The sequence below is a fragment of the Neoarius graeffei genome, chromosome 14, assembly GCF_027579695.1.
Source record: "Neoarius graeffei isolate fNeoGra1 chromosome 14, fNeoGra1.pri, whole genome shotgun sequence".
Classification (NCBI taxonomy): Eukaryota; Metazoa; Chordata; class Actinopteri; order Siluriformes; family Ariidae; genus Neoarius; species Neoarius graeffei.
In genome coordinates, this window is record NC_083582.1 from 65,831,992 (window position 1) to 65,839,507 (window position 7,516).

The 7,516-nt window shown below is 48.3% G+C and overlaps 1 long non-coding RNA gene across 1 annotated transcript in view; it reads right to left on the reverse strand.

The window, feature by feature from the left end:
* The window catches only part of LOC132897823 (uncharacterized), a 48,210-nt gene extending 40,944 nt beyond the window's left edge, over positions 1–7,266 (reverse strand). Inside the window, exon 1 of the long non-coding RNA XR_009656387.1 lies at positions 7,027–7,266. This is a non-coding gene — a long non-coding RNA (uncharacterized LOC132897823). The remainder of the gene's footprint in view (positions 1–7,026) is intronic.
* Positions 7,267–7,516: the final 250 nt, after the last annotated feature.

Genomic DNA, 7,516 nt, shown 5'->3' on the forward strand with positions numbered 1-7,516 from the left:
AGATGCTCCACACCAACTTTTTTTTTGTTTTTTAAATTAAAGTTTTCTTTGAGATGTTTATTTAGTGTTTTTGGAAGAAGTATCCAGCATCATGGGTGGCACAGTGGTGCAGTAGTTAGTACTGTTGCCTCACAGCAAGAAGGGCTGGGTTTGAACCTCATGGCCGATGAGGGGTCTTTCTTTGTGGAGTTTGCATGTTCTCCCCAGGTCTGCATGGGTTTCTTCCGAGTATACCAGTTTTCCTGACGCTCCAAAGAGATGTAGGCTAACTGGCTACTCTAAATTGTCCATTGATCAAACTTGGAGAGGGATGGGCTCCACCACGTTTAAAATGACCTAGACTCACCAATGATAGACTGTTAACATATCAATGGTGCCCTTGCTGGCTATCCTTGACTTGCAAGTGACGTCAAAGCAAAATAGAAACCCGGATGTCGGCCATGTTGGTGGATATACAAATGCGGGCTCAAGTGACATTCCGTACAAAACATAGTCACACGTGAGCAACTCTCTTTGTTTTCCCACTGCGTTAAGCATTCTTTTAGCTCTGCCATATCTTTGTGCTGTATGTGGTTGTGGTCGGGCGGCACGGTGGTGTAGTGGTTAGCGCTGTCGCCTCACAGCAAGAAGGTCTGGGTTTGAGCCCTGTGGCCGACGAGGGCCTTTCTGTGTGGAGTTTGTATGTTGTCCGTGTGGGTTTCCTCTGGGTGCTCTGGTTTCCCCCACAGTCCAAAGACATGCAGGTTAGGTTAACTGGTGGTTCTAAATTGACCGTAGGTGTGAATGTGAGTGTGAATGGTTGTCTGTGTCTATGTGTCAGCCCTGTGATGACCTGGCGACTTGTCCAGGGTGTACCCCGCCTTTCGCCTGTAGTCAGCTGGGATAGGCTCCAGCTTGCCTGCAACCCTGTAGAACAGGATAAAGCAGCTAGAGATAATGAGATGAGATGGTTATGGTCACAACAGTACTCATGACCGTAGCACGCTCCAATTTTTTAGAATTCCGTCCGTGACTCGGAAAGAGGGTGAGGAAACTGAGGCTTAGTACGGAGAGGAGACGAGCACAGGTGAACAGTGTTGTTTTTTGCAGCCATTTTTGATTTAGTTTTAGTTTTTTGGATGAAATGCTTATTAGTTTTAGTCACATTATAGTCAATTCTATCCTTGATAGTTTTGGTCTAGTTTTAGTCGACGAAAACTAAAAGGGTTTTAGTCCAGTTTTAGTCATTCATTTTAGTCGAAAAAATAATTACTTTAAAACATTAAATTAGGCCAATACAGAGATAGGAAATTGCAATTGAGGTTGACAGGTTGTGCATAACATACTCTCTACATAAACGCTGTCTAGTGCGCATGCTCTCTACGTAAACGCTGTCTAGTGCGCACGCTCTCTACGTAAACGCTGTCTAGTGCGCACGCTCTCTACGTAAACGCTGTCTAGTGCGCACGCTCTCTACGTAAACGCTGTCTAGTGCGCACGCTCTCTACGTAAACGCTGTCTAGTGCGCACGCTCTCTACGTAAACGCTGTCTAGTGCGCACGCTCTCTACGTAAACGCTGTCTAGTGCGCACGCTCTCTACGTAAACGCTGTATAGTGCGCACGCTCTCTACGTAAACGCTGTATAGTGCGCACGCTCTCTACGTAAACGCTGTATAGTGCGCACGCTCTCTACGTAAACGCTGTATAGTGCGCACGCTCTCTACGTAAACGCTGTCTAGTGCGCACGCTCTCTACGTAAACGCTGTCTAGTGCGCACGCTCTCTACGTAAACGCTGTCTAGTGCGCACGCTCTCTACGTAAACGCTGTCTAGTGCGCACGCTCTCTAGGTAAACGCTGTATAGTGCGCACGCTCTCTACGTAAACGCTGTATAGTGCGCACGCTCTCTACGTAAACGCTGTATAGTGCGCACGCTCTCTACGTAAATGCTGTATAGTGCGCACGCTCTCTACGTAAACGCTGTATAGTGCGCACGCTCTCTACGTAAACGCTGTCTAGTGCGCACGCTCTCTACGTAAACGCTGTATAGTGCGCACGCTCTCTACGTAAACGCTGTATAGTGCGCATGCTCTCTACGTAAACGCTGTATAGTGCGAATGCTCTCTACGTAAACGCTGTATAGTGTGCATGCTCTCTACGTAAACGCTGTCTAGTTCGCATGCTCTCTACCGTATGTAAACGCTGTCTAGTGTGCATGCTCTCTACGTAAACGCTGTCTAGTGTGCATGCTCTCTACGTAAACGCTGTCTAGTGCGCACGCTCTCTACCGTATGTAAACGCTGTCTAGTGCGCATGCTCTCTACGTAAATGCTGTCTAGTGCGCACGCTCTCTACGTAAACGCTGTCTAGTGCGCACGCTCTCTACGTAAACGCTGTCTAGTGCGCACGCTCTCTACGTAAACGCTGTCTAGTGCGCACGCTCTCTACGTAAACGCTGTCTAGTGCGCACGCTCTCTACGTAAACGCTGTCTAGTGCGCACGCTCTCTACGTAAACGCTGTCTAGTGCGCACGCTCTCTACGTAAACGCTGTCTAGTGCGCACGCTCTCTACGTAAACGCTGTCTAGTGCGCATGCTCTCTACGTAAACGCTGTCTAGTGCGCATGCTCTCTACGTAAACGCTGTCTAGTGCGCATGCTCTCTAGGTAAACGCTGTATAGTGCGCATGCTCTCTACGTAAACGCTGTATAGTGCGCATGCTCTCTACGTAAACGCTGTATAGTGCGCATGCTCTCTACGTAAACGCTGTATAGTGCGCATGCTCTCTACGTAAACGCTGTATAGTGCGCATGCTCTCTACGTAAACGCTGTCTAGTGCGCATGCTCTCTACGTAAACGCTGTCTAGTGCGCATGCTCTCTACCGTATGTAAACGCTGTCTAGTGCGCATGCGCTCTACCGTATGTAAACGCTGTCTAGTGCGCATGCTCTCTACCGTATGTAAACGCTGTCTAGTGCGCATGCTCTCTACCGTATGTAAACGCTGTCTAGTGCGCATGCTCTCTACCGTATGTAAACGCTGTCTAGTGCTCATGCTCTCTACCGTATGTAAACGCTGTCTAGTGCGCATGCTCTCTACCGTATGTAAACGCTGTCTAGTGCGCACGCTCTCTACGTAAACGCTGTATAGTGCGCACGCTCTCTACGTAAACGCTGTATAGTGCACACGCTCTCTACGTAAACGCTGTATAGTGTGCATGCTCTCTACGTAAACGCTGTCTAGTTCGCATGCTCTCTACCGTATGTAAACGCTGTCTAGTGTGCATGCTCTCTACGTAAACGCTGTCTAGTGCGCATGCTCTCTACGTAAACGCTGTCTAGTGCGCACGCTCTCTACCGTATGTAAACGCTGTCTAGTGTGCATGCTCTCTACGTAAACGCTGTCTAGTGCGCATGCTCTCTACGTAAACGCTGTCTAGTGCGCATGCTCTCTACGTAAACGCTGTCTAGTGCGCACGCTCTCTACGTAAACGCTGTCTAGTGCGCATGCTCTCTACGTAAACGCTGTCTAGTGCGCATGCTCTCTAGGTAAACGCTGTATAGTGCGCATGCTCTCTACGTAAACGCTGTATAGTGCGCATGCTCTCTACGTAAACGCTGTATAGTGCGCATGCTCTCTACGTAAACGCTGTATAGTGCGCATGCTCTCTACGTAAACGCTGTATAGTGCGCATGCTCTCTACGTAAACGCTGTATAGTGCGCATGCTCTCTACGTAAACGCTGTCTAGTGCGCATGCTCTCTACGTAAACGCTGTATAGTGTGCATGCTCTCTACGTAAACGCTGTCTAGTGCGCATGCTCTCTACGTAAACGCTGTCTAGTGCGCATGCTCTCTAGGTAAACGCTGTATAGTGCGCATGCTCTCTACGTAAACGCTGTATAGTGCGCATGCTCTCTACGTAAACGCTGTATAGTGCGCATGCTCTCTACGTAAACGCTGTATAGTGTGCATGCTCTCTACGTAAACGCTGTATAGTGCGCATGCTCTCTACGTAAACGCTGTCTAGTGCGCATGCTCTCTACGTAAACGCTGTATAGTGCGCACGCTCTCTACGTAAACGCTGTATAGTGCACACGCTCTCTACGTAAACGCTGTATAGTGTGCATGCTCTCTACGTAAACGCTGTCTAGTTCGCATGCTCTCTACCGTATGTAAACGCTGTCTAGTGTGCATGCTCTCTACGTAAACGCTGTCTAGTGCGCATGCTCTCTACGTAAACGCTGTCTAGTGCGCACGCTCTCTACCGTATGTAAACGCTGTCTAGTGTGCATGCTCTCTACGTAAACGCTGTCTAGTGCGCATGCTCTCTACGTAAACGCTGTCTAGTGCGCATGCTCTCTACGTAAACGCTGTCTAGTGCGCATGCTCTCTACGTAAACGCTGTCTAGTGCGCATGCTCTCTACGTAAACGCTGTCTAGTGCGCATGCTCTCTAGGTAAACGCTGTATAGTGCGCATGCTCTCTACGTAAACGCTGTATAGTGCGCATGCTCTCTACGTAAACGCTGTATAGTGCGCATGCTCTCTACGTAAACGCTGTATAGTGTGCATGCTCTCTACGTAAACGCTGTCTAGTGTGCATGCTCTCTACGTAAACGCTGTCTAGTGCGCATGCTCTCTACGTAAACGCTGTCTAGTGCGCACGCTCTCTACCGTATGTAAACGCTGTCTAGTGTGCATGCTCTCTACGTAAACGCTGTCTAGTGCGCATGCTCTCTACGTAAACGCTGTCTAGTGCGCATGCTCTCTACGTAAACGCTGTCTAGTGCGCATGCTCTCCACGTAAACGCTGTCTAGTGCGCATGCTCTCTACGTAAACGCTGTCTAGTGCGCATGCTCTCTAGGTAAACGCTGTATAGTGCGCATGCTCTCTACGTAAACGCTGTATAGTGCGCATGCTCTCTACGTAAACGCTGTATAGTGCGCATGCTCTCTACGTAAACGCTGTATAGTGTGCATGCTCTCTACGTAAACGCTGTATAGTGTGCATGCTCTCTACGTAAACGCTGTATAGTGCGCATGCTCTCTACGTAAACGCTGTCTAGTGCGCATGCTCTCTACGTAAACGCTGTCTAGTGCGCATGCTCTCTACCGTATGTAAACGCTGTCTAGTGCGCATGCTCTCTACCGTATGTAAACGCTGTCTAGTGCGCACGCTCTCTACCGTATGTAAACGCTGTCTAGTGCACATGCTCTCTACCATATGTAAACGCTGTCTAGTGCGCATGCTCTCTACCGTATGTAAACGCTGTCTAGTGCACATGCTCTCTACCGTATGTAAACGCTGTCTAGTGCACATGCTCTCTACCATATGTAAACGCTGTCTAGTACGCATGCTCTCTACGTAAACGCTGTCTAGTGCGCATGCTCTCTACGTAAACGCTGTCTAGTGCACATGCTCTCTACGTAAACGCTGTCTAGTGCACATGCTCTCTACGTAAACGCTGTCTAGTGCGCATGCTCTCTACGTAAACGCTGTCTAGTGCGCACGCTCTCTACGTAAACGCTGTCTAGTGCGCATGCTCTCTACGTAAACGCTGTATAGTGCGCATGCTCTCTACGTAAACGCTGTATAGTGCGCATGCTCTCTACGTAAACGCTGTATAGTGCGCATGCTCTCTACGTAAACGCTGTATAGTGCGCATGCTCTCTACGTAAACGCTGTATAGTGCGCATGCTCTCTACCGTATGTAAACGCTGTCTAGTGCGCATGCTCTCTACCGTATGTAAACGCTGTCTAGTGCACATGCTCTCTACCATATGTAAACGCTGTCTAGTGCGCACGCTCTCTACGTAAACGCTGTCTAGTGCGCACGCTCTCTACGTAAACGCTGTCTAGTGCGCACGCTCTCTACGTAAACGCTGTCTAGTGCGCATGCTCTCTACGTAAACGCTGTCTAGTGCGCATGCTCTCTAGGTAAACGCTGTATAGTGCGCATGCTCTCTACGTAAACGCTGTATAGTGCGCATGCTCTCTGCGTAAACGCTGTATAGTGCGCATGCTCTCTACGTAAACGTTGTATAGTGCGCATGCTCTCTACGTAAACGCTGTCTAGTGCGCATGCTCTCTACCGTATGTAAACGCTGTCTAGTGCGCATGCTCTCTACCGTATGTAAACGCTGTCTAGTGCGCATGCTCTCTACCGTATGTAAACACTGTCTAGTGCGCATGCTCTCTACCGTATGTAAACGCTGTCTAGTGCGCATGCTCTCTACCGTATGTAAACACTGTCTAGTGCACACGCTCTCTACCGTATGTAAACACTGTCTAGTGCACATGCTCTCTACCATATGTAAACGCTGTCTAGTGCACATGCTCTCTACCATATGTAAACGCTGTCTAGTGCACATGCTCTCTACGTAAACGCTGTCTAGTGCGCATGCTCTCTACGTAAACGCTGTCTAGTGCGCATGCTCTCTACGTAAACGCTGTCTAGTGCGCATGCTCTCTACGTAAACGCTGTCTAGTGCGCATGCTCTCTACATAAACGCTGTCTAGTGTGTATACTCCATTGTTCACAGACTTGTTTCTGCCTCCATTTAACACGTCGCAATGCGCTGATAGAGCACAAACATGTCATGATGAACACACAACTAGAAGATGACCACGCTGTCCCTTAATGTAAATATGATGGCTAAACATGCTGCTAACGTTAGAGTAGCCAGGTGTGCTGCTGCTCATTTAGACATAATTAAGGCACAGCAACAGGTCTGAAAAGCTACATTTCCCCCCGTATGTTTCACAGTAACTCAAATATGGGTCAATATATGACAAAGCATTCAGTTGCTGTCCCACCAATAATCCCTGCAGGACAAGTTTTACTCATGACATGTTAATTGAATTTAAGTTAGCTTAACCAAGCCAACTTTAGCATGAAGCTAGCGGTCCCATTCATTTTCGCCAGGTCACGGTGTTTTGGAAAACTTCATAGGAAATTCATCACAGCCCGATGGTTGAGTGACATTAACCAAAGCTAGCAAACGTATACATGATCTGTTAACAGGACTTCTTGTAACGTTAACTTACCGTCGCAGAAATAGCAGCATGGTGAGCCTTTAGATGCCTCTTGAGGTTGGTCGTATTCTTGCCATGTAGTTTATAGCCACAGCGTGTACCTCTGTCTCCCACTACAAGGCATTCCGTTTTATTTTCTGCTGTATTATGTGTAAAGTATGTCCATAAATCATCACGTCTTTTCCGCCCACCAAGCCTTTGTGCTGGCGTTGCCACCGCCATGGTCCATGAACTGTGTGTGGCTGCGCCAGTGTGCACTGTGCCCGGACATGCCTAGTGGTGGGCATGACCAAACAAGGACAGGATGCATTGCTGATATTTTCAGCATTTGGCAGACAGATTGAACGCACCGTTGGAGGAAACGCCACGCATTTTGATAGTCCTATAGCCAACCCACTAACATTTTCGTCTTGTCTCGTCAACGAAAACAACAGATACGTCTCATCATATTTTCGTGATCAAAGAGTTATGTTTAGCTCATCACTGTCTCGTTTTAGTCATG